Source organism: Peromyscus maniculatus, chromosome 23 (assembly GCF_049852395.1).
Source record: "Peromyscus maniculatus bairdii isolate BWxNUB_F1_BW_parent chromosome 23, HU_Pman_BW_mat_3.1, whole genome shotgun sequence".
Taxonomy (NCBI): domain Eukaryota; kingdom Metazoa; phylum Chordata; class Mammalia; order Rodentia; family Cricetidae; genus Peromyscus; species Peromyscus maniculatus.
In genome coordinates this window covers 21,604,117-21,627,913 of record NC_134874.1, presented here as the reverse complement: position 1 = coordinate 21,627,913, position 23,797 = coordinate 21,604,117, and the positions used below count along the sequence as shown (strand labels likewise).

General features: G+C 46.2%; 1 protein-coding gene across 5 annotated transcripts in view; it reads right to left on the bottom strand.

Moving 5' to 3' along the window:
* Positions 1-16,390, bottom strand: part of LOC121825302 (protein-tyrosine sulfotransferase 1-like) — a 40,333-nt gene extending 23,943 nt beyond the window's left edge. For 2 of the 5 annotated variants that reach the window (XR_013047828.1, XM_076561203.1), the window contains exon 1: positions 7,770-7,974. The gene's annotated coding sequence lies outside the window, so the exon portion shown is untranslated. Of the gene's footprint in view, positions 1-5,945; positions 6,082-7,769; positions 7,976-14,906; positions 15,018-16,095 lie in introns of those variants that run through there. The other 3 variants (XM_076561205.1, XM_076561206.1, XM_076561204.1) reach the window with 3 other exon arrangements.
* Between the last annotated feature and the right edge of the window lie 7,407 nt (positions 16,391-23,797).

Genomic DNA, 23,797 nt, shown 5'->3' with positions numbered 1-23,797 from the left:
GGAGGAGGAGGAGGAGATATTCTGAGAATCAAGACTTCCAGCTCTGGCCCAGTGACAATGCAGTCAATTCCCCACCCCAACCAATTATAAAGCTTGATTGACAATTGGGCCTTTCAGTGCTCTGGAAATCAAAGGAATGAACAACTTAAGAACATTTACAACTAAACACTGTACAAGATGGTCAGAACAAGCGAGAGTCTGTAACTCCACCATCTCCCAACTCAGGAGGTACCAAGGGCAGCAGGGCAGCGTAAACAGTTAGCACTGGCAGCTTTTGCTCGAAAGTGGATGGGAGCTTGCTAATTTGAGGTGGTGAACAAGACACATGCCCATGTGCACTGTCAAGGTGAACAAGAAGGTGAGCAACTCTAGCAGGCTGAGGCTGCAGGACTAGCTGGGCAACTCAGGCACCAAAGAGTCGGGAAAGGAGAAGTTTGGATGGCTCAGATTTATAATCCCAATACTCAGAAATTGGAGGCAGGCAGAATGCTGGGAGTTTGGTGCTAGCCTGGGCTATATACTGACCTACATACAGGTCAGGCTGGACTAGTGTGATACCTTGTCTGAATAATTAAGAAGGAGAAGGGAAAGGGGAAAGGGGGAATGGGAAAGGGAAAGGAAGGGAATGCAAAGGAAACAAGTAGATGTCCAAACAGCCTGAACTTGACAGCTCCCCTGCTCCAGCTCAGATCTCCTGGTGGAAAAGCTCAAAGGCTCAGTTGTCTAATCCAAGCACTATTCAAGCACCAGCTGACTTCTGGGCACTGAGCTAGGCAGACAGAGGCAACTCCTAGAAACCATGCTGGAAAAACAATTACAAGAGCACAGATACTTTACACAAATAGGGGTGGGGTATGTCTAAGCCGTTCATAATAGTGTGTGTATGTGTGTGTGTGTGTGTGTGTGTGTGTGTGTGTGCGTGCGTGCGCGCGCGCGTGCGTGCGTGCGTGCGTGTGTGTGTGTGTGTGTGTGTGTGTGTGTGTATTTTTTTCTGAAACAGGGTTTCTCTAGATAACAGCCCTTGCTCTCCTGGAACTCCCTCTATAGACCAGACTGGCCTCACACTCACAGAGATCCTCCTGCCTCTGCCTCTCCAGTGCTGGGATTAAAGGCATGCACCATCACCACAGAGCAGTATATATATAATAACTTCCATTTAACTATCTAAAAAGTAACGACCACACACATATACAGCATACCCATATGGGCAAGCTCGCAGAGAGAGAACAGACTGCAGAATCAAGACTTTAACTGCCATCTGCAACGTGGGACTTTCCACAGCAGATGGGAACTATCTGCCTCGACTGCTGTCACAGTTGCACACCTATATGATCTAAGGAAATCACTGAATTATACTCTAACAATGGGTGACCATCATGACACACAAATCACACCTCAACACAGCCGTGTTCTAAACATGAATACACAACTAAAATTGAATTAATAGTCTCAGTGAGCTATGCCACCGAGATATGGATTTTGTTTATTCATATGTTAATTCATTTGATGTCACTGAGCACATACTATTCTGTCAGGCATTGCACAGAACTTCAATCAAGAATCCTGAAGAATCGGTTGAGATTAAAAGATTGGCTTAACGGGCGGTGGTGGCGCACGCCTTTAATCCCAGCACTCGGGAGGCAGAGCCAGGCGGATCTCTGTGAGTTCGAGGCCAGCCTGGGCTACCAAGTGAGCTCCAGGAAAGGCGCAAAGCTACGCAGAGAAACCCTGTCTCGAAAAACCAAAAAAAAAAAAAAAAAAAAAAAAGATTGGCTTAATAAAAAAGACTACAAATAAAAAGCATTAACTAAGATAATTGGTAGCAATACAGCACTAAAGAATCTTAATACAAAATGGTATCCATTGTATGGAAGACACACTTAAGATGTTATCCCAGAGTTCAATTTCAAGGGAGCTTATGAGAAGAAAAGCAATGGCAAGACCAAGAAACAGAAACCAGTAAGATCCAACCCTAGAACAGTCACACTCTGGTTGATGAAATTAGAACTGTATTGTCAGGAGGAGGGGGACCTTCCCAAACGAGAAAAGGGGGGCAGTCCATTACAGAGCTGAGGGTCTGCCTCACCCAAATGACAACAGGCCCAAGGAAGAAATAGCATGACACTTTTAAGCATGCAGGAAATAATTCAGGAGGACATCAGATAAAAAGAATATAAGGGGGCTGGAGAGATGGCTCAGTAGTTAAGAGCACTGGTTGCTCTTCCAGAGAACCCTCGTCAATTCCCAGCACCCACATGGCAGCTCACAACTGTCTACAACTCAAGTGCATCTGACACCCTTATACAGACACACAGGTTAAACATCAATGCACATTAAAACAAAACAAAACAGAACAAAACAAAACCCAGAAAAACCCAAGAACCAAAGGGTCTAATAACCAGATGACACCAGATGTTTAGACTCAATGCTTGTCCGTGTGTGTGTGTGTGTGTGTGTGTGTGTGTGTGTGTGTGTGTGTGTGTGTTGTGAGAGTGTGCCTGTAGGTAGAGGTGAGAGGTCAACTTTGGGTGTCATCCTCAGAAACACTACCCACCTCTTGAGACAGGGATTTCCACTGGCCTGGGATTCACCATTGATGTTATACTGGCAGGCTAGTGAGCCCTGAGGCTCCACCTGTCTCTACCTTTCCAGCACTGGGATTACAGGCATGCACCACCACACTCAGAGTTTTTCACATGGGTTCTGGGGGTCTAATTCACATCCTCGTGCTTGCTAGGCTAGTGCATTACTAAAGCCACCCCTCAAACCAGTCTTTCCTTCAAAGTGGCACTTGGGCTAAGACTTGAAGAATGCGTAGGAGTGAGGAGTGTGAGGTGAAGGGCATGCCAAGCCCCAGGGCCATGTTGAGAAGGCATTGGAAAGCTGTCAGGAGGAAAAGGCCAGTGTAGTTACAAGACGGGGAACAAGAGGGCAAATGAAGAAGAGAGGAAACCAGGCAGGGGCTGGACTACAAACCTCACAGTGTAAGGAAGGGATGTGAAATTGTACAACAGAATTCAATGTGACTGATTCTAAGCAAGGAGTCACTCGATCAAACTTAGCGTAATAAAACCTCATTCTAGCCAAAACAACCTCGACAAAGAATAAAGCTGAAGGACTCACACTTTGAAGTTTCAGAACGACAAAGCTATTAGAATGACGCCAACCTAAAATGACTACCAGAAAGACGAGCTGTCCAGAGCAATGAGTCTATTTGGAAATAGCAAGAGGCTGTGATCCAGGATTCATGTGCCATGACAAGGAGTTCAAGGGGAACCTTTTAAAGATGGAGGGCTGAGGAGATAAATATTTCAATGAGCAAAATGCTTGCCTTAAGAGCACTAGCACCACTTTTCTACCCTCAGAATCCATGTTAAGATAGGGGTATGTGTGTGTGTGTGTGTGTGTGTGTGTGTGTGTGTGTGTGTGTGTGTGTATAAACAGGTAAAAGTATCTATTGTGCAAGCCTGACAACCTGAGTTCAATTCCTTGAACTCACAGTAGAAGCAGAGAACTGACTTCCAATATTATTTACCTCCATATACACTTGTTTATATTTGCACATGTGCACACATGAGCACATGCACACATAAATTTAAAAAGCAAGGCACATGCACAGAGCATGTGTGTGCAATCTCAGCAAAGGGAGGTGGAGGCAGGCAGGACTCTGGCCACCTGTCTAACCTGCTTGGCTAAGAAAAAGTGGATGGCACCAGAAGAACAACACTGGAATTAGTCACTTGGCCTCTCAACACACGTGTGCCCACATGTGCACTGGACAGACAAAAACTGGGGGAGTGTTTGCGTGAATGCACAAATCCCTGGGATTCATCTCCAGTACCACATAAACCCAGCATGGTGGCACATGCCTGAGATCTCTCCACTTAGGAGGTGGAGGCAGGAAAACCAGCCTTGCCTACATGAGAGTATTTCAAACAAACAAAAAGGTCACAGAACTGTGTAGAAAAAAGGTCTTTTTTTTTTTTTTTGGTTTTTCAAGACAGGATTTCTTTTAATGAAACCCTGGGATTTAAGGCATGCATCACTGCATCACCACTGCCTGGCTTGGTTCTTCTTTTTTAAAGATTATATTTATTATTAATTTTGTGTATGCCTCTGTGTGTGTGTGTGTGTGTGTGTGTGTGTGTGTGTGTGTGTGTGTGAGCGCACGCCCGTGTGTGCACGCATGGGTACAGGTGCTGGAGGAGTCTCGATGAGGGTTGTAGAACGAATCTTTTTTTTTTTTTAAAGATTTATTTATTTTTATTATGTATACAGTGTTCTGCCTGCATGTGTGCTTGCATGCCGGAAGAAGGCACCAGATTTCATTACAGATGGTTGTGAACTACCATGTGGTTGCTGGGAATTGAACTCAGGACCTCTGGAAGAGCAGCCAATGCTCTTAACCTCTGAGCCATCTCTCCAGCCCCCTGTAGAACAAATCTTTTTTTTTTTTTTTTTTTTTTTTTTTTTTTTTTGGTTTTTCGAGACAGGGTTTCTTTGTGTAGCTTTGCGCCTTTCCTGGAGCTCACTTGGTAGCCCAGGCTGGCCTCGAACTCACAGAGATCCGCCTGGCTCTGCCTCCCAAGTGCTGGGATTAAAGGCGTGCGCCACCACCGCCCGGCCTGTAGAACAAATCTTAACAGGTCTTATTAATAAAAATCAACCCTGGAGCTAGGTACTGGGGTCAACGCTGGAAGATGAGAGAAGCAGAACAAGCCACAGCCACCTCACCTCGCCAATTCCTCAGCTGATTTTGTTTCCTCAGACTGAAAGCCTCTGAGTCCTCATCTAGAATGAATCTCGGGTGAACTGCTGCTCAAAAGCATAAAAGATTAACCAGGCCTAGTTCCTCGTTTTTCACGCCTTATATATCTTTCTGCCATTGCTTCCTGGGATTAAAGGCGTGAGTCACCATGCCTAGCTGTTTCCAGTGTGGCTTTGAACTCACAGAGATCCAGATGGATCACTACCTTTGGAACGCTAGGATTAAAGGTGTGTGTGCAACCATTTTCTGGCCTCTGTTATTTAGTGGCTGTTCTGTTCTCTGACCCCAGATAAGTTTATTAGGGCGCACAATATTTTGGGGAACACAATATCACCACAGAGGGTGCTGGGTCCTCTGGATCTGGAGTTACAGGAAGCTGTGAGAGCTGCCTGACCTGGGTGTCAGAGCAGAATGCAAGTGATGCAAGAGCATAACTTCTGAGGCATCTCTCAAGCTGCTTTTTCTTTTCAATGAAGGGAAATTTGAGGGAAAACACAACGCTTTTCATGGAAAACAAGAAGGTGGATTTAAGTCAGGAGGCCATGGCCCTAAATTTTCCAATCACTTCATAATGTTTCTGATCAAACAGTACTTAGTGGCATGAGTCCAGTGGCAATGAACGAAGTGAATGATAAATTTCACTGATATTGACAGAGAAATGATCCTGGGGGGAAAAGCTGTCATGTCTATTTTACAAACTAATGAAATTTTCAAAATAAACGAAACAGAGCAGAGCTGATTTTAGGGGCTTTACTAATGGTTGCTTTATCTTTGGATTGTCACAGGAGTGGCTTTCTAACACGCTCCATTTGTTTTAGGTTTGTATAAGCATACTACAGGAGAGCAGGGAAGTAAAACTAGCCAGAATTATTCTGAACGAGCAAGGCTTTTTGATAAAAACCTACACTTCACATGTTCAATTACATTTAACGTGCTAACTTTTGACAACTGTCAGGATACAATAGGTGACAGGTGACTCAACGTCTTTCAAAATTACCTTGGAAGTCAGCAAGGTGAAAGTCAACTGCAGCCACGTGGGGGCGAGGCTCAGTGGTAGTGATTGTGCAGCTTGCATGAGACTTCTCTCCCCATGAGAGGGAAAAACCCACCCAGTTGTAAAACAAAAACAAATGACTAGTTACCCCCACTAAAATAAAAAATAAAAAGTATATCTTACAAAAAATTAACAAGGTGAGCCAGTCATGGTATCGCATGCCTTTAATCGCAGCATTGAGGCAGAGACAAATGGATCTCTGGAGGCTAGCCTGGTCTACAGAGAAAGTTCAGGACAGCCAGGGCTACAGAGAGAAACCCTGTCTCAAAAAATCAAAAAGAAAAAAAAATTAACAACATGGTCATGTCTACTATCCCAGTACTGAGAAGGATGAGGTAAGAAGATGAGGAATAAAAAGACATACTTAGCTTCAAGGCCATCCTTAGCTACAAATGGAATTGGGGCCATCCTGAGCTAGAGACTCTAGCTCAAAAAAGAAAAGGTTAACATAGCTAATATCTGCAGTATCTTCTACCATTACCAGTTTTCTACTAAAACATCTCAACTCCCATTCTGAGCATACTGAGGAGTGCTAACAGTTTCTCCAACATACTCAGACACAGATCTTCCTGATCCTACAAGTGACTTCTGTATACCTACCAGGCCATCAACCCATCACCCACTGGATACCCCTAATTCAGTTAGGACAGAAGGATCCCTTGGGCATGTTGTCCAGACAAAAACACCAAAAAATCCAAGAAGGGGTCTTTGGCTTCTGCACATTTTCACTAACTTATGAAGCTTGACTTCCTCCTTGGATGTTTCTCAAACTGAAGATCACAGGTCCATACTGCAGCCCTGCTACAAGGGGCCTCAGCGTCACCCCACTTCACAGATGAACAATCCAAGGCTCAGGCAGTAGATTCTCCTCAGCAGTTCTCCAGAGCCAACCAAATCTTCAAATGTCCTTTTGCATTTCATCTTACACATTGCATTTACTCCAAAAGATGTTCAGTCCTTACAGCCCAAAGCCTTTGTCTACACCTCACCTCCACCACAGCAGCTGGAGCAGAGAGCCAGCTCACACTGTCTAAGGCATCTCCAGCAAGCTTCCAAAAGAGCCCATTTGGCAGTACCATTCTCTAGATAAGAGAAAGGGTCAAGCCTGGGGTCCCTACACCTTGATGTTCTTCCTTCCAAAGCCTTGGCTAATAGCCCTTTACGAAAACACACAGCTGGGGATATGATTCGAGGGGTAAAGCCCTTGCCAGGCAAGGGTGAGAATCAGTCTAGATCCCTAGAGTCCACAAAAAAGGGGGCCAGGCATGGTAGCTACCTGTGATCTTCCCACTTGGGAAACAGAGACAGGGGTTCCCTAGGGCAAGCTGGCCAGTTAAGACTGGTTCAATCAGTAAGGTCATGGTTCAGTGAGAGACCTTGCCTCAATAAAGTGCAAAGAAACTGAGGAAGACACCATTGAGATTAGGCCTACACACACACATATACACACACACAAAAAACAAACAAACAAACAAACAAAAAACCTGACATGGCAGGGACTGGAGAGATGCCTCAGTGGTTAAGTCTTGTATAATATTAAAGGACCAGACTTAATAATATACTTCCCAGGGACTCAGAAGAGAAACGACGAACAACAGAACTATTTTCGGGAAATCTAAGTACACTAAGCTCTTTGTCCGTCTACTTTATTCCTCTGGGATAAAATCCTATCTACACAGCTTCAGTTCTGTACTCAAGCCTAGTTCCTTTCTGTTAATTCTCTCTACATTTATCTGCTGTCCCCCCTAATTCTCTAATAATCTTAATTCTCTTATCTTAGTTCTGCCCCATCTAGGTTCTCATTCATCTAGTTCCTTCCCATCTTAGCTCCTCTCTCATCTTCTTCCCCATCTGGCTCTTCCTCATCTTCCATCTCGTTCCTCTCGTTCCTCTCTTAGCCCTTCAATCTAGTTCTTCCCATCTAGTCCGTTCCTCTCCACTTCTTACCCATCTAGTTCTTCTGTTTTCTTTTTTCCTCTCTCTTTCCTCCTCTCAGTCTCCTTATTCTCTCAGTTCTAAGTCTCTCAGGATTTCAGTTATAAACCCAAGTAACAACAATCCTCTTACAGAACAAGGTCACCAGGCTTGAATTCTTACGGTGTCATAAAGGCAGGTAAGAATTTTCCTCAGGCAGTGACCACCAGGCTTTCTTTTATAACCAAAAAGGGAAGTGGTAAAGGAGAGGTCATTGGTTAGTATATCAAGAAGGGAATTTATGTGTTCAGTCTACATTCCTATGGATTCCTAGAAGTGGCTACGTAAGAAATTAGGAGTCTATTAGTAAGGCTGTAAAGAAGGAGGGTCTCACCCTAAAGTGCACAAGAAATAAAGCTATCCTCCTGACCTAGGAGACAGGTGTTGTTTCATTTGGCCTTTTTCTTTCTTTCTTTCTTTTTTCTGTTCTTTTTTTTTTGGTTTTTCGAGACAGGGTTTCTCTGTGTAGCTTTGCCCCTTTCCTGGAACTCACTTGGTAGCCCAGGCTGGCCTCAAACTCACAGAGATCTGCCTGGCTCTGCCTCCCGAGTGCTGGGATTAAAGGCATGCGCCACCACTGCCCAGCTTTTTTTTCTTCTTGTAGGTATTTTTCTTTTTCTTTCTTTCTTTTTTTTTTTTGTTTTGTTTTTCAAGACAGGGTTTCTCTGCGTAGCTTTGAGCCTTTCATGGAGCTCACTTGGTAGCCCAGGCTGGCCCCGAACTCACAGAGATCCTCCTGGCTCTGCCTCCTGAGTGCTGGGATTAAAGGCATGCGCCACCACCGCCCAGCTTTTTTTTCTTCTTGTAGGTATTTTAGATAAATACTCTGTTAGGAGTTCTTGGAAGCATGCACATATTTCCAAGAAAATCACTGTAGGAACCAGCTAATATATATACAAAAGATAAAAGATCACCAAGACTTCTTAAACCAGGGCTTGACCTTTGGAGAAGTCCCTGACTTTTCCAAGTAGTAGCTTTTGTGATAGTTGCTGAATTCCATTACATTTTCCTGTGGCTTGCAGCAGTTAAGAGTCCATACTGTTTTTCCCTCGGACCTGAGTTTGATTTTCAGAAACCACATCAGGCAGCTTCCAACTGCCTGTAACCCCAGCTCCATCGGAAGCTTACACCTCTGACCTCTGTGGGCATTTGCACTCATGTCCATACACCCCCATACACATAATAATAAAAATAAATCTTTTCAAAAAGACATGGAAGTTGGAGGGCTTGCTGGGAAGGTGAGAGAAGGAACTAAGAGAGGATAATGGGAGGGTATGATGAAAGATTATATATATATATATATATATATATATATATATATATATATATATAATGTAAAGCTAAGTCAATAAAAAAAAAAAAGCACAGTAAAGGCTGACCTGACCACTTCCTTTACACATCCTAACACTCCATACATGCAAGTGTATATGGACATCTGTGTGACAAGAGAGAGAGGCCTCTTCCCAGAACCTTAAATGCTTCATCATGTCTTTTCAAACAGAACCAGAAAAGAACCCTAGGATGCTTCGTTTCAGTTTTAGTCAAGAGAAAGAACAGAAACTCTGTCAAAACACAACTTAAAACACTATTAATAGAACTGCTCCCTGCAGCATGTGCTGTCTCTGCAGCCCAAATGACACTGACTGCTTAGAAAGACCAGAAAGCTTCTAGACTCAGAGTGTCACAATTTCTCTTTCCCTGTCTTCTTCCTCTTTCATTGTTTATGTAGTGTTGGAGACCAAATAAAAGGCTTCACATGCTAGGCAAGCATTTACACTCACTCCCCAAAATCTTTGCAAAATTTCCAAAGTCCTTCTGCTAATTAAAAACAGCACTGAGCTGGAGAGAGAGATGGCTCAGAGGTAAAGAGCACTGGCTGCTCTTCCAGAGAAACCAGGTTGGATTCCCAGCCCCCATATGGTGGCTCACAGCTGTCTGTAACTCAGTCTCAGGGAACCCATCCCCCCTCTTCTGGCCTCCAGGGGCACTGCATGCATGTGGTGCACAGACACATAAGCAGACAAAACACCCAAACTCATAGAATAAACATTAAACACAGCACTGCCAGATGTGGTGGTGCACACCTTTAACCACAGCACTCAGGAGGCCAAGGCAGGTGTATCTCTCCGGGTTTGAGGCCCTATAGCAAGCTCCAGGCCAGCCAAGGCTATAGAATGAGAGCCTATCTCAAACAAACAAGCAAGCAAAATGAACTCAAATAAATAAACGGAAAAATAAAACCAGTAATGATTAGCCAGCAAGGTGGCTTCCTGAGTAAAGGTGCTTGCTGCCATTCTGATGTCCTGACTTCAAGCCCCCAAACTCACATCAAAATAAGAGAGAACCAACTCCTACAAGTTAAGTTGTCCTCTCACCTCCACAAGCTCGCCATGGCCCAAGGCTACCCACCTCTCCTATACACATACACACAATAAAAAGTGAAATTCAAATGCCACACTGTGCAACTTGAGGGAGATGGCTGGTGTCAAGTGTCTCCACTGACCGACCCATCTTGCTGACCCTGCTTGGATTCTGTGGTTGTTTTGCTGATTGGGGGTGGGGGCAATGTGTGACAGCTCAGCAGTTAAGAACAATGACTACTCTTCAAGTCCCAGAACACGGCATCTCATAACCGTCTATAACTACAGTTCCAGGGGAACTGACCCCCTCTTCTGGCTTCAGTGGGCACCAGGCACTCATGCAATACACAGACATACATGTAGGCAAAACACCCATATGTAGAACATAAAAATAAATAAATCTCCCATCTTCAACACAACTCCTAAACCTAAGGCTCAAGGATTAAGTGTAGGAGAGGGGGCAGAAACACTGTAAGACCAGAGGAACAAAAAGCTGCTGTGAGATTCCCTCTCCTAGAAATGCAAGAGAAGCTCCACCCATGAAATTGCACCAACATGAGCCTAACCATGCTGTGAACAAGGACGACACCAACAGATTCGCTAATGTGGAAGGAGGCACGCTCAGGAGGCCTCAAGCCTAGACAAAGAACTCCAAGGATGGATGGACCTGACTGGAGGCAGCAGACTTCAATAGGCCCTATGGTCAGGAGCAGAGAGCTGGCCAGGCATTAACAACTGCCCCTAACATCCAGGATACACTTGGGGGCCCGGGAGCACAAGAGATGGGGGAACTGAGCTTGGTCTGAATAAGACTTGTTCTTCGTCACCTGACATTAGATAAAGCACTGAGTCATAGTTTTCTAATCCACAAAACAAGAGCAATGATAAACTCTTTCACAGTAATCAGAGTGGAAATTATGTTTTTTTTTTTTTTTTTTTTGTTTTTTTGTTTTTTGTTTTTCGAGACAGGGTTTCTCTGTGTAGCTTTGTGCCTTTCCTGGAACTCGCTTTGGAGACCAGGCTGGCCTCGAACTCACAGAGATCCACCTGCCTCTGCCTCCCGAGTGCTGGGACTAAAGGCGTGCGCCACCACCGCCCGGCTCAGAGTGGAAATTATGAAAGGACGGAACAGGGAGCAAAGGAAATGGAGCAAACTTGCTGGGTTCTCCTTTTTAAAGAGCAGCTTCCAGGGCGCCCACTGGGACTGGTCCTTGTGTGCCTTTACCTCCCAAGCAGGACTGGTGCCATGGAGCCTGCCCTCAGGACTATTCAGACCAGCTCCAGCTTGTCAACAACTGCCTGTGCTCGCCTCCGGTGTTGTTCTCCTTTTCCTTTATACATCCCTCAGGGACATCTTCTCGAGGTGCTTTTTCCATCCTCCAGCCCCAAATCAACCACTTCCCCTTCTGCAACCTCAAACTACTGGGTGAAAACATCTTGTGTCCACTCAGACAGACCACTGCATGTGGTTAGTTTACACTAGTAGACTGCAATCTTTATGAAAACCCATCATCATCCAGTATGCTGTGGACTCATGAATAGTGGGTAAGGATAAAACCAAGAACCCACAGGTAAAAGAGATAAAGGAGTGAAGGGTCATTTCCTAAACGTTCTTGAAACACCTAGAAAGTCATCTGTGACAAATGAAGCAAATATTCAACAAAGTAATCAAAAAGTAAAACAATGAACTACAAGTAAACAGAAACAAAGTAATCTGAAAGAGATGAAAAGGTTTTGCAATTATAAACATTATCCTCAAAGGGTATTTATTATTTTTATTTTATGTGTAGGGGTGTGTCTGTGTACCACTTATGGCTTGGTGCCCAGGAAGGCTAGAAGAGGTTTACAGACGGCTGTGAGCCACCATGCACATGCTGGGAATTGAACCCAGGTCCTCTGGAAAAGCAGCTAGTGCTCTTAACAGCTGAGCTATCTCTCTAGCCCTACTTGTTGGTAGTTCACTATCATCTTCTTCTTTTTGAGGCAAGGGTTCTCTGTGTAACAGCCCTGGCTATCCTGAAACTCACCCTGTAGACCATGCTGGTCTCGAACTCAGAAATCCTCTGCGCCTCTGCCTTATGACTGCTGGGATTAAAAGTATGCTCAATCACCATCTGGCTTACTTCTTCTTCTTTTTTTTAATCAACAGAGTAACTACAAAATTTACAGCAGGACCAGCAAGATGGCTCCGTGGGTAAAGACACTTTGCACCAAGCCCGTCAACCTGAATTCAATCCCACAGAAGGAGAGAAGCCACTCCCTCAAGCTGTCCTCTGACAGAATTCTGTACATGGCACACATTACATGGCACGTGTGCACACACAGAATGAAATATAAACACCAATTATCCCCAGCCTCGTGCCTGAGCTTTAACTCTCTCCACTCAGTTTCTTCACTATTCCAATGTGCAAATACACTCAACATTCCCTGCTTAAAACCTTGGAGTGGGCAGTTCCTCTCGGAAAGCAACCTCTCACTGAATTGTAAGGAAAACTCTTTGGGATCCAGCCCCAGCCTGCATCTGCCTTGGTCTCTAACTCCTCTTACCTCCAGCACTGGTCTCCCCTTCTCTCTCACCCAACGCTGTCTGTCTGCATCAACCTGAAGCATCTCCAAGTTGCTTGTGCAAGGCACCACGTCTATGTATAACCCCGACTCATCCTTTCAATTCAATGCCTTACTTAGTGTCATGCACTAAGATCAATTACACCACTCCGTTATATTACATGGTTAATTTGTCTGCTTTCCAACAAACTGTGAGCTCCTTGAAAGTAGGTGTTTGTCATTTTTAAATATGAATGTGTGTGCACATAAGTACAGTGTCCACAGAGGTAGGAGAGCGACTGGAGATCCACTAGAACTGGAGTTACGGGTGACTGTGAGCCACCTGACGTGAGCGCTGGGACTGAACTTAGATCCTCTGTGCTCTTAACCTCTGGGCCATCTCTCTGGCCCCCAAAGCTGGAATGAATTGGTTTTGAATGAATAAGTTTCAACTGCCAAGAAGTTAGTGATGTTAGTGTTGGTTGTAACTAGAGTCTTTGTGAGTTCCCAGAAGACATTGACAACACTGTGCCCTTTGCTTTCTGCCACAGACTACAGCATAATATAATATATGCACATTGGCTATTCAGTGAAGCACAGAATGGTCACATTAAAACTTACTCAACTAACACTCTAGGCAGCTATCTCTTTCCTAAGGTTAGACTACTGGCTCTTCCTTTCAGGTTTAAGGCTATCATTTCACTCGCCTTAGGAAGGCGAAAAGTACAAGTTCACCTTTTCCTTTGACCCTCCACTGGTTTGGTCCTTTTGCATGTGCATTGTGTGCTTGAATGTGGAGACTCAAAGTCTCAATCACTGTCCACTTGATTTACTGAAGTGGGATCTTTCATAGATCTTGGCGAGTCTAACCAGGCAGCTCGCTCCTGGGATCTTGTCTCTGCCTCCCAAGTGCTGGAAAAAGAGACAGTTGCCATACCTGCCTGCTCTCTGCACAGGTTCTGGGAATCTGGATTCTAAACCTCATGCTTGTATGGAAAGTGCTTTACTCACTGAGTCCTCAACCCAGCCCCTTGCAATCCTTTTTCTTTACATGTACATGGTGTTTGCCTGCAGGCATGTCTGTGCACCACATGCATGCACTTGTGTCTGTGAAGGCCAGGAGAGGGCACTGGATCTCCTAGAACTGGAGATAGAGATGGTTGTGAGCCACCATGTGGGTACAGAGAATTGAGCCTGGGTCATCTGGAAGAGCAACAAGAACACTTATCCACTGGGCCATCTCTCCGGCTCCTAACTAATGCACTCTTCATCTATTAGTGTGTTACATTTGCCTGTGTCAACTCCCATGCCCACTGATGTATAAAACAATCTTACCTTTATTGTGATCACTTATGTTTAATACAAGAAATAACAAGGTGGGCTGTGTATATAACTCAACCATTAAAGCACCTGCCATGTAGCATCAGAACCTAGGTCAAGTTCATGCACTGTGGCACTGGAGGGGAACACCAGAGTAAAAGAACATTTCTAAAAATAATTTTAGATGTGAAGAAACTGAGGCTCAGGTGGATGGTTTTCTTTATGCATCTACTTGGTAAACTGTTGGCCAAGCCAGGAGCCAGCTACGTCTGTCTTGGTATTCTCTAGTGCTTCCCAGACACTAGGGATGACATGAGCAAAAAGCCATGTGTGCGTTGTAAGAGAAATGAATTTCAGATTTTTGACATTATAAGCCTTTCATGAGCAAACAGTTCCCTTTTTCTCTGGAGGAACCATCTCAAATATACTTAGAATGACGGAGGAAAGCCTCAACCGTGCATACACTCTACTTTCACGGGTGAGAAGCACACATTTCCCACAGCTTTGGCCTCTCCGCAGACTGCACCTGGATGAGCTTAAGGACGGAGAACTAGGTCTGGTCTTGAGGTAGCAGATCTGTATGGAGGCCAGAAAGTGCACATACAAGTAGCTCTGCCTTTCCTGTGTTTGTTTTGTTAAGATTTTGCTGTTGTTGTTGTTGTTGTTTGTAGATTTTTGTTTGTTTTGTTTTGTTTTTTGAGACAGGGTCTTACGATGTAACCTTGGCTGACCTAGATAGAACTCACTATATAGACCTACCTGGCCTTGATCTCACAGAGATGCAGCTGCCTCAGCCTTCTGAGAGCTGAGAGTAGAGGAGTGCACCACCCCGCCCAGCTAGGATTTTCTATACAAATGCATGTGCCTACATGAGTTTATTGTATACCTGGTATGCACAAGCGCTTTCAGAAGCCAGAAGAGAACATGGCAGTCTTTAATCCCAGCACTCAGAAGACAGAGACAAGTAGATCCTCCTTAGGAATGAGGACCCCTCTTCCTGAGATAAAAGGATAGATAAGAATCAAATAAGCATGAACAAAATGCAAAAATGAGAAACCCTTAAGAGTCCAGGCCTAATACCCACCAATTTCTTCTGTTGAGCGGGAGGCACAAAGAGAGCCAGTCAAAGGATCTCCAAGTACTAGGTAAAGCGGGACTACCTTCCATGTGCTAGACCACTGTGTGAGCGATCATCAATGAGGCTCTCAATTTGCTCACTGTGGTTCACGCCTGTCATCCCAACCAGTGGGAGGCTGAAGCAAGACTGTTTGGAGTTCAAGGCTACACAGTCCGTTCTGGCCAATCTAGAGCCGGTGTGAGGCCCTGACTCACATGGGAAGGGCGCTAACTGGACCCAGTGCTCGGAGGCTTGAGTACTCGTTCCTCTTGCAGAGGATGGGACTTCAATTCCCAGTACCCACAGGGTGCCTCACAACCATCTGTGACTCCAACTCCCGGGTCCTCAACACCTCCTGGGGCACTAGGCACACACATGGTGCACTCATACATGAAGACAAGACATGCATGCATACGTATAAAATAAAACTTAAAAAAAGGAAAAAGGAACAGGCATCAGGACCGTGGGAAATGTCTGAAGGGTCAGGTGTCCAGAAGAAGAAAAGGCAAGAGATGGAGGTTGACAAGTCAGGAGAGTTAAGCAAAGGAGAGAGATGAAGGGTCTCCGAATAAAAGGTATGTGAACTACACCCCATGAAGGGGAGTCAGCGACGGACATGGAAAGGGGGGGTCACGGTGGCCCATGCTCGTCATCACAGGACTTAGGAGGCAGAAGCACAAAGACGACCATCACCCTGGGCCAGCCTGGGCTAGACGGTGATTCCGAGGTCAGCCTGAGCTACAAAGTCTGCAGCCAGCCTAGGCTACACAACGCATTCGAAGACCAAGTGGGCTGCACAATGAATCGACTTCGCAGCCTGGGCTACAAAGTGAACTGTCTTATAAAAATGGGGTGTGAGGGGGAAGAGTTCGAAGCCAACACTGAGTTCAAGGCCAGCCTGGGCTACAAAGCGAACTGTCTCATAAAAGTGGGGAGGGGGTGGGGGGCAGGGTCTCACATAAACGGGATAACGGTCTCCATCAGGCCAGGGATGTCGATGTGAGTGTGCGCAGGTGAGGCGCCGGGATGAAGGATGGCAGACGGCGGAGGCGCAGCCGTGCCGACGCTCCGGCATCTTGGGCTTCGGCCGTTTCTCCCGCCGCCCTAGCTGGTGGCCATGGCGCCCGCCCCGGGAGCGCTTCCTCACCGCCAGGCGACGGCCCTGCCCGGCCCCCGCCGAGAAGACGCGCACCCGCGGCCGCCTCAGCAGCGACTGGCCGCGGTCGCCGCCGCCTCAGCGCCTGCCGCCCGCCGACCCGCCCGCCGCCGCCGCCGCGTGGCCGCAGGATCTCACACACGCCGCCATTGGCTGCCCCGAGCTCGGCCGCTCGATGTGTCTGCCTCTCTGATTGGTCCGACCCGGGAGAGGCGGGGTTTGGGAGAGCCGGTGGGGCAGGCGCTGGGGGTGGGGTCTGACATGCGGGCCCAGCGTTTGGCCAACCGGAGGGGGCTTCTCTGCCACTACCTGCAGGGGTGGTTTGTTGCTAGAGCAACGGAGCCGGTGGCCTAACTGGAGGGGAGCCGGGACAGGGTCCTGAGCCCTGACAGTGTCTTTACCCATGAGCCCTTTTGTAGCTGCTGGGCTGGAAAGATGCCTCAGAGATGAAGAGCACATACTGCTCTTGCAGGACTCCGAGTTCAAGCCCCAGCACCGACATCGGGCAGCTCACAAAACTACCTGTAATATCAGATCTAAGGAATCCGATGCATTGGGCTTCTATGGACACTGCATTCACACACACACACACACACACACACACACACGCTCACAGAGAGAGAAAAAGAGAAAGAGAGAGAGAGAGAGATTTTCTATGAAGTGGTATGGAATAACTTCGAGAATATTTAAATAGATATATTGAATTACATAATAAAGTAGAATTACAGAATAGCACACACACAGGTTCTAGAATAACCTACACTATAGTGTCTCAAAATAAACAAAAAAGAGATATAAATCAGTAACAATGGAAAGAAAGCAAGAATTGAAGGCAGATTGCACATAATGAAACCAATTTGATTTCAAATTAGTTCCACAACCACACTGAAATTTTCTAAAGAACAAATTCCACTAACTTGCACAGCATTTGACTTCATACCCTCAGCTGGGGGCAGAGGACGTGGAGAGAGAAGAATCAACAAATCCCAAACTACTTGTGGTTGTTTTGTTTTGCTAAGACAAGGTCTGTGTAGCCCTGGCTGTCCTGGAACTCACTATGCAGACCTGGCTGGCCTTCAACTCACAGACATCCACCTGCCTCTGCCTCCCAATTACTGGGTTAAAGGTGTGCTCCACCAATGCCTAGCTTAAACTTTTTTTTCCCCATTTGAGACAGGGTTTCTCTATGTAGCCCTGGCTGTCCTGGAACTCAGAGATCCACATGCCCACCACTGACAGGCCTTAAACTCTTATTTTTCAAAATAAAATTGTATTACTGGTTTTGTGCTGTGTGTTGATGTCCGAGACACAGGTATGTAGAGGTCAGAGGACAACTCTGTGGAGTGGGTTCTCTCATTCCACCTGGATGCAGGTCTGGGGCCAGGCTTATGCAGGAAGCACCTTTACCCCAAGCCGCTAACTAGCCCCTAAACTCTTTAAAATGCTATTGTTTCTAAGGGCATGCATGAAGCCATTCAATAACAGAATAGAGGACGGAGTTTATATGGTGATGTGGTCGGAAGCCAGGATATGTAGAGGAAGAAATATAAACATATGTCATGGGGGCAGAGAAGATCAGGTGTGGTAGTATACACGTGCAATTTCAGGATTTGGAAAACTGAGGCAGGAGGATTACAAGTTTGAAGCCACCCGGGACTAAATACAGACGCTGGCGCCATAAACAAAGCCCAGCCGATTGTTATGGCACATGCCGGTAGGATTTGCTGAAGGAGGCAGAGGCAGGAGGATCATGAGTTCGAGGCCAGTCTGGGCTACACATTATAAAATAAAAATATTATTTAAAAAAAGAGGTGAGAGGAAGGAGGACGGGGGAATCCTTGACTGTTTTGTGAAATTAAGCTAATTATGAAATAAAAATATTATTAAAAATAAAAAGCCCAAACACTAAAACGTGTGAGGGCCTGGAGAGATGGCTCAGCACTTAAGAGCACAGCGAGTGAGTTTGGTCGCCAGCAACCATGTCAGGAGGCTACAACCACCAGTAACTCCACTTTAGGGCTCCAGTGCCCTCTTCTGGCTGTCACCAGCACTGCAATCATGCGCACACAGGCACAGACACATAGGCATACACAAAGACAAAACTAAATCTTAAGCAGAAGAAAGCCTACACTGCCTCCTAGTAGCAATGACCCCAACACCTCACCTTTAACACCATTCACTGCTAATAGAAATTAAACCGCTTGTTTGAATCACTTTAAAGAAGTAATTTAATCCACAGTTGGCAAGACAGACAGTGGGAACATCTGATTCTATCAAAGAGTCACAAAGTGATTTTTTAAAGGACAGGGTTATGCCACAAGGACCCATCTGGAAGAGGTTTCTACTAACAAATCTGAGGCAATTCGAACACCAAAATAATTCAGTGAATTTTTTTTTGCTTGAGTCTTGTGGAGACCAGACTAATCTCAAACTCCCTGTACAGCTAAAGATGGTCATTAAATGCATACCATGGCATCCCCGACACACATAATAAATGTAATTTACAAAAAACAAAAACAGAAAACAAGCCAGGTGTGGTGAGACAAATTTGTAACCCCAGAATCCAGAGGCAGAGACTAGACACTGTGGCAAAACCCAAGATGAATGCTTCCCAAGGGATAACACCCGAGGCTGTCCTCGGACCTCCAACTGCACACATGTGCACATAAACCAGCACACGCTCTCACAAGCGCTTATGCACACACAGAGAATTCAAGGAAAATGTGCATTTATTTTGATATCGCCTGCTTTTATTTTTATCACATTTTATAAATTTGTTTCCACATATTTTAAAAAAGAAAAAGTCATGACTTAGAAAAAGGCTCTTGAGAAATGCAGTGTACCTCTAAAGAGAAGCTGGGGTCAACGGAGAAGCCACAGATGAGTTGCAGCGTCCGGTGCCCCCAACTGAAAAGACTCCAGAGAAGCTGGGCCTGCATGTAGTTAGGTTCATCTAGGCCTGACGGGTCTGTTGGAGCTGCTTCACCATAGCTGGAGAGCTCCAGACACCCTATGTGGTGCTCCCTCCCAGCCCGGCACACCCCGATCTGATCCTCCCTCCCTAGTCTTGAGCACTCCCAGCACTGGACCAATCAGTCCAGCGGGCTTAGGCCACTGTCCACCCTGGGACCAGGCAGCAGCTCTGGGATCTGCAGACACGCCAGCCTCGCCTGGCCCAGTCCTTGAGACCTAGCTGCTTGTCAGGTCTGTTCCTGGCCCCAGCCTGACTGCAGCTCTGTCCTGTGACTTTGCCTCCAGCTGCCGACTTCCCATGCTAGTGCAGTCCCTGGCTTTCCTTCCTTCAGCAGTTCTGGCATTGTGTGCCTTGCCCTGGCCCTGACGCCCTGGCTCCCCTATGACTCAGGACATTGGCTCCTTGCACCACAACCCCACCCTGCCTATCCATGCTCTGGGTCTCCCCTCTGAAGCCCTCACTGGGAAAGAACTGGAATATTTAATCCCAAATCTCCCAGGTTTCCAGGCCCCTGCAGCCTGCCCTGAAAAGGGACAACTTGGACCTTCTGAGTCTGTGAACACCATTACCAACCCAACTATGACATAGGACATCAAAGATATGTCATGCGGGTGCCTAACGAGGCTCTAGGCAGGAATAGCTGTAGCTCCATCCAGGAACTAACTACAGACTAAAGAATATAACCACCCAGCATGTCAGCCTCCAGCCCAAGACTGCCTGCTCTGCCCTTATGCTGGCTAGTTTATGTCAACTCTCTACAGTAGAAGAGGAAACCTCAACTGAGAAAATAGCTCCATGAAACTTGCCTGCATCAAAGTCTGTGGTGCACTTCTTAATTAGTCACTGATTGAGAGGGCCCAGCCCATTTCTGAGTGGCACCATCTCTGGGCTGGTGGTCTTGGGTAACACATATGAAGCCGGCTGAGCAAACCAGGAGGGAGCAATCCGTGAGCAGTGGTCCTCCAGCCTCTGCATCAGTCCTGCCTGGCTTCCTCAGTGCTGGTCTGGAAGTCTAAGTTGCTTTTGGTCATAGCCTTTGGTCACAGCAATAGAAATCCTAACCAGCCAGGCACTGGTGACACACACCTCTAATCCCAGCACTCGGGAGGCAGAGGCAGGTGGATCTCTGTGAGTTTGAGGCCAGCCTGGTCTACAGAGAAAGTTCCAAGACAGCCACGGCTACAACAAGAAACCCCTACCAAAAACAACAAACCAACCAACCCTAAGTAAAACAACCCCTTTCAATTGTTCAGAAGTATTCAGGAACCAAGAAAGAAAAATCAGTAAAGGGATTGCTTCACCAAGTATGGTGATGCAGCCTCAGACCAACGACTCACTTGGGGGGTCTACTAGAGCAGGGGGATCATGAGCCTGTGTGCTAAGCCTGTCTCAAAAGGGACAAGGGATGGAGTTCAGCAGTACGACTTGCCTAGAATCCATCAGGGAAGGCCTGAAGAATGCCACTCAGTGGGAGAGCGCTTGCTAGAATGCTCCAGTGAGGAGCCAGAAGTGTGGCTCAGCAAGACAGCTTTACCTAGGAGTCCCCAGTGTTTCCAGGGGCGTGGCTCAGTGGCAGAACACTTGTCTGGCATGGATGAGACCTTAGGTTCAACTCCCAGCTAATAAGAAACAATTGAAAGAAAAGAACCAGGCTTGATTAGAAGGCCTGACAATCCAATCTATATCTATATCTGGATCAGATACTCCTGGGGCGTGCACCCCCATTTCGGCTGCTTTCTGGCTCTGATTCTTCAGGCCATCGCTTCTTTCTCCCTGTTAGCGTCAGGGTCTTCATCTGTGACTCAGGAACAATGCATGTGAGCCACCAATTGCTGCCCCCTCCATACTAGAGACTTTTGTAAGCAAAGCTAGACAAAATTGAGTGGCTGCTGGGTTGGTTGTGTTTCTGGGCCTAGTGTGAGGCAGAACATCACGGTGGTGGGAGAGCAGGCAGCAACAGGAAGCAAAGAGGAGAAATGATAGGAAGAGGACAGGCCAACACAGCCACCAGGATATGTTCCTCGTGACCTACTTCCTCCAACCAGAAAGGACTTTCTACCATTCTATCCCCAACTATCCACTCAACATTCTAATCCATGAGGGGATCAAGCCTAGTTCAGTCTTCATGATCTATCTCTGGAAACACCCTCACAGATACACCCAGAGGTGCGCTATTCCCTCTTTCAGAGGTAGATCTCTGTGAATTTGAGGCAGACAAGAGCAACACAGTGACACCCTGTCCCAAAAAACAAGACAAATCCAGGAGGTGGAGGCACACGCCTTAATTCCTGCAGAGCCAGAGGCAGGTGGATCTCTGAGTGTAAAGCCAGCCTGGTCTACAGAGTGAGTTTCAGGACAGCCAGGGCCACACTGAAACCGTGTCTCGAAAAACTAGAAGAAAAAAAGAGTCTCAAAAAAAAAAAAAAAAAAAAAAAAAAAGCCGGGCGGTGGTAGCGCACGCCTTTAATCCCAGCACTTGGGAGGCAGAGGCAGGCAGATCTCTGTGAGTTCAAGGCCAGCCTGGGCTACCAAGTGAGTTCCAGGAAAGTCGCAAAGCTACACAGAGAAACCCTGTCTTGAAAAAACAAAAAAAAAATCAAAACAAACAATAGCAAACAGAAGTCGTTATCAGGCTCTCTGACAAGCGACAGAGGACAGGAACAATCACTCTGTTACTAAGAAAACATTGAGGACTCAGAAATGAAATTCAATGACAGAGAATATATCTCTGTGCACAAGAAAGTGTCTCTTTCTTGATCAAACTTCATCACGGTTTTCACAGGGGATCAAGCTGGCCAGAGGAAGGGTAGAGAAGGGGGCTGGAAACTTTGAAGAAGACATCAAGTTCACTGGTCCTCAGGGAGAGCCACCCCCTCATCCCTCTGAAGGACAAATATCCATAAAGAATGTATGTCTCTGTAGACCCAGCAATGAAGATACTTGACAGAGAATCTTTGCCTCCTGGACTTCCTCCTGAGGACAGAAGTGACGATGTGTTGACAGAACAAAAGTACACACAAGGTGACAGCCCCATCAAAAAAGAAACAAAAAGCTAGTTTGTGGGCTTTCTGGAAGAACTGCAGCTAACGGCGTTCTTGTGGAAGAGCCACTACCTAATAAACAGCTCTGAAGAAAAACCACACTGCACGCTGTCCTTGATGCAGTAAATAAGACCAAGAAAAAAGTAACTGTGACAGTGACTATACAACTGTCCATTTCCAGCCTCCCTGGGGACTCACATGAGGAAAGCTGGGCCCAGCTGGAGGCCACACAGTATTCGTTTCTTACCCAGTACCTAAGAGAAAGACTGAAAGAGAGGATGAAAGAAGGTACTGAAAACTGAACCCGGTGCTTCTGATGAAGAACCACTACCTAGTACTTCTGGAGGAAGAACATGTGGCTTAGTACCACACTGATTCCTTTATGTCCTATGACCCAACTATAGATGTCTTTAGCAAGAGGATCCATCACTGACTTTTAAAGAGCCATAGCAATGTCCTGTAATTTTTTGGGGGGTGGGGGGTGGGGACATCTATGGGACTCAAAAAAGATTTTCTATACCTTGCAATGCACATTTTATTTGATAGACCATAGTGTCTGGAGAGAAACTCTCTCCCCATTATATAGTAACTCCATTAAACTCTTATTAAATATGAAAAAAGAAATTAACCTCCGCTCCCCCGCAACAAATACACACACACACCAGGTGTGGTGGTACACGCTGGTTCATTTTTGTTTTTATGAGACAAGGTCTCACTGTGGAGCTCTGGCTGGCTGGAACTTGCTATGTGGACCAGGCTGGCCTTTACCTGGTCTCTCAAGTGAGGGGCACACGTTTTTTAATCCCAGCACTCAGGAGGCTGAGGCAGATGAATCATCAAAAGTCTAATGACAGAGTGGGCTACATACTGAGTTCAAGGATAATTTGGGCTACAAGAGACTGAAAATAAGTGCTTCTCATTTTCCATCAGGTGGTATCCTATGCTACCCCAGCAGTCTAGTAATAAGAGGTCCATACCCAGGACGCCCTATAACCTTGGTCCAGAACCATGAGCCAAAATAAGTCTCTTTTTATTGTCACTTACCAAGGCTATAGAGTTGTTTTTAGCAAGAAGAAAATGGACTAATTTTTTGTATGTATGTGGCATGCATGCATGTTAGCTGTGTTCACGTGTGTGTTCCTTACTATGTAGACCAGGCTGGGCTCTTAATCTCCTTTTCTCACCTCCTGTTTCTGCTGAGGACATTCCTCTAGAGTGAGCTAAGCTCTGGGTCATTCCCTGGAGCAGCTGTGTGCAGCTCTGGGCGCTCTCAACCATCTGAGCCCATTCCCACAACTCTGCTCTCACCCAGGAGCTCCTGCCATTGCCTACAACATAAAGCACCTCACTGGCTGGCTTTCCACTGTGTACAAGTGTGGCAGAGGCCACAGAAGTCTTTCTACCCCAGAGGGCTGCACAGCCACGTTCCCTCATCTTGAGTTCTCTGCCCTTCTCTGATCCCATGTTTCTTGATCCCAAGGCACAAAGA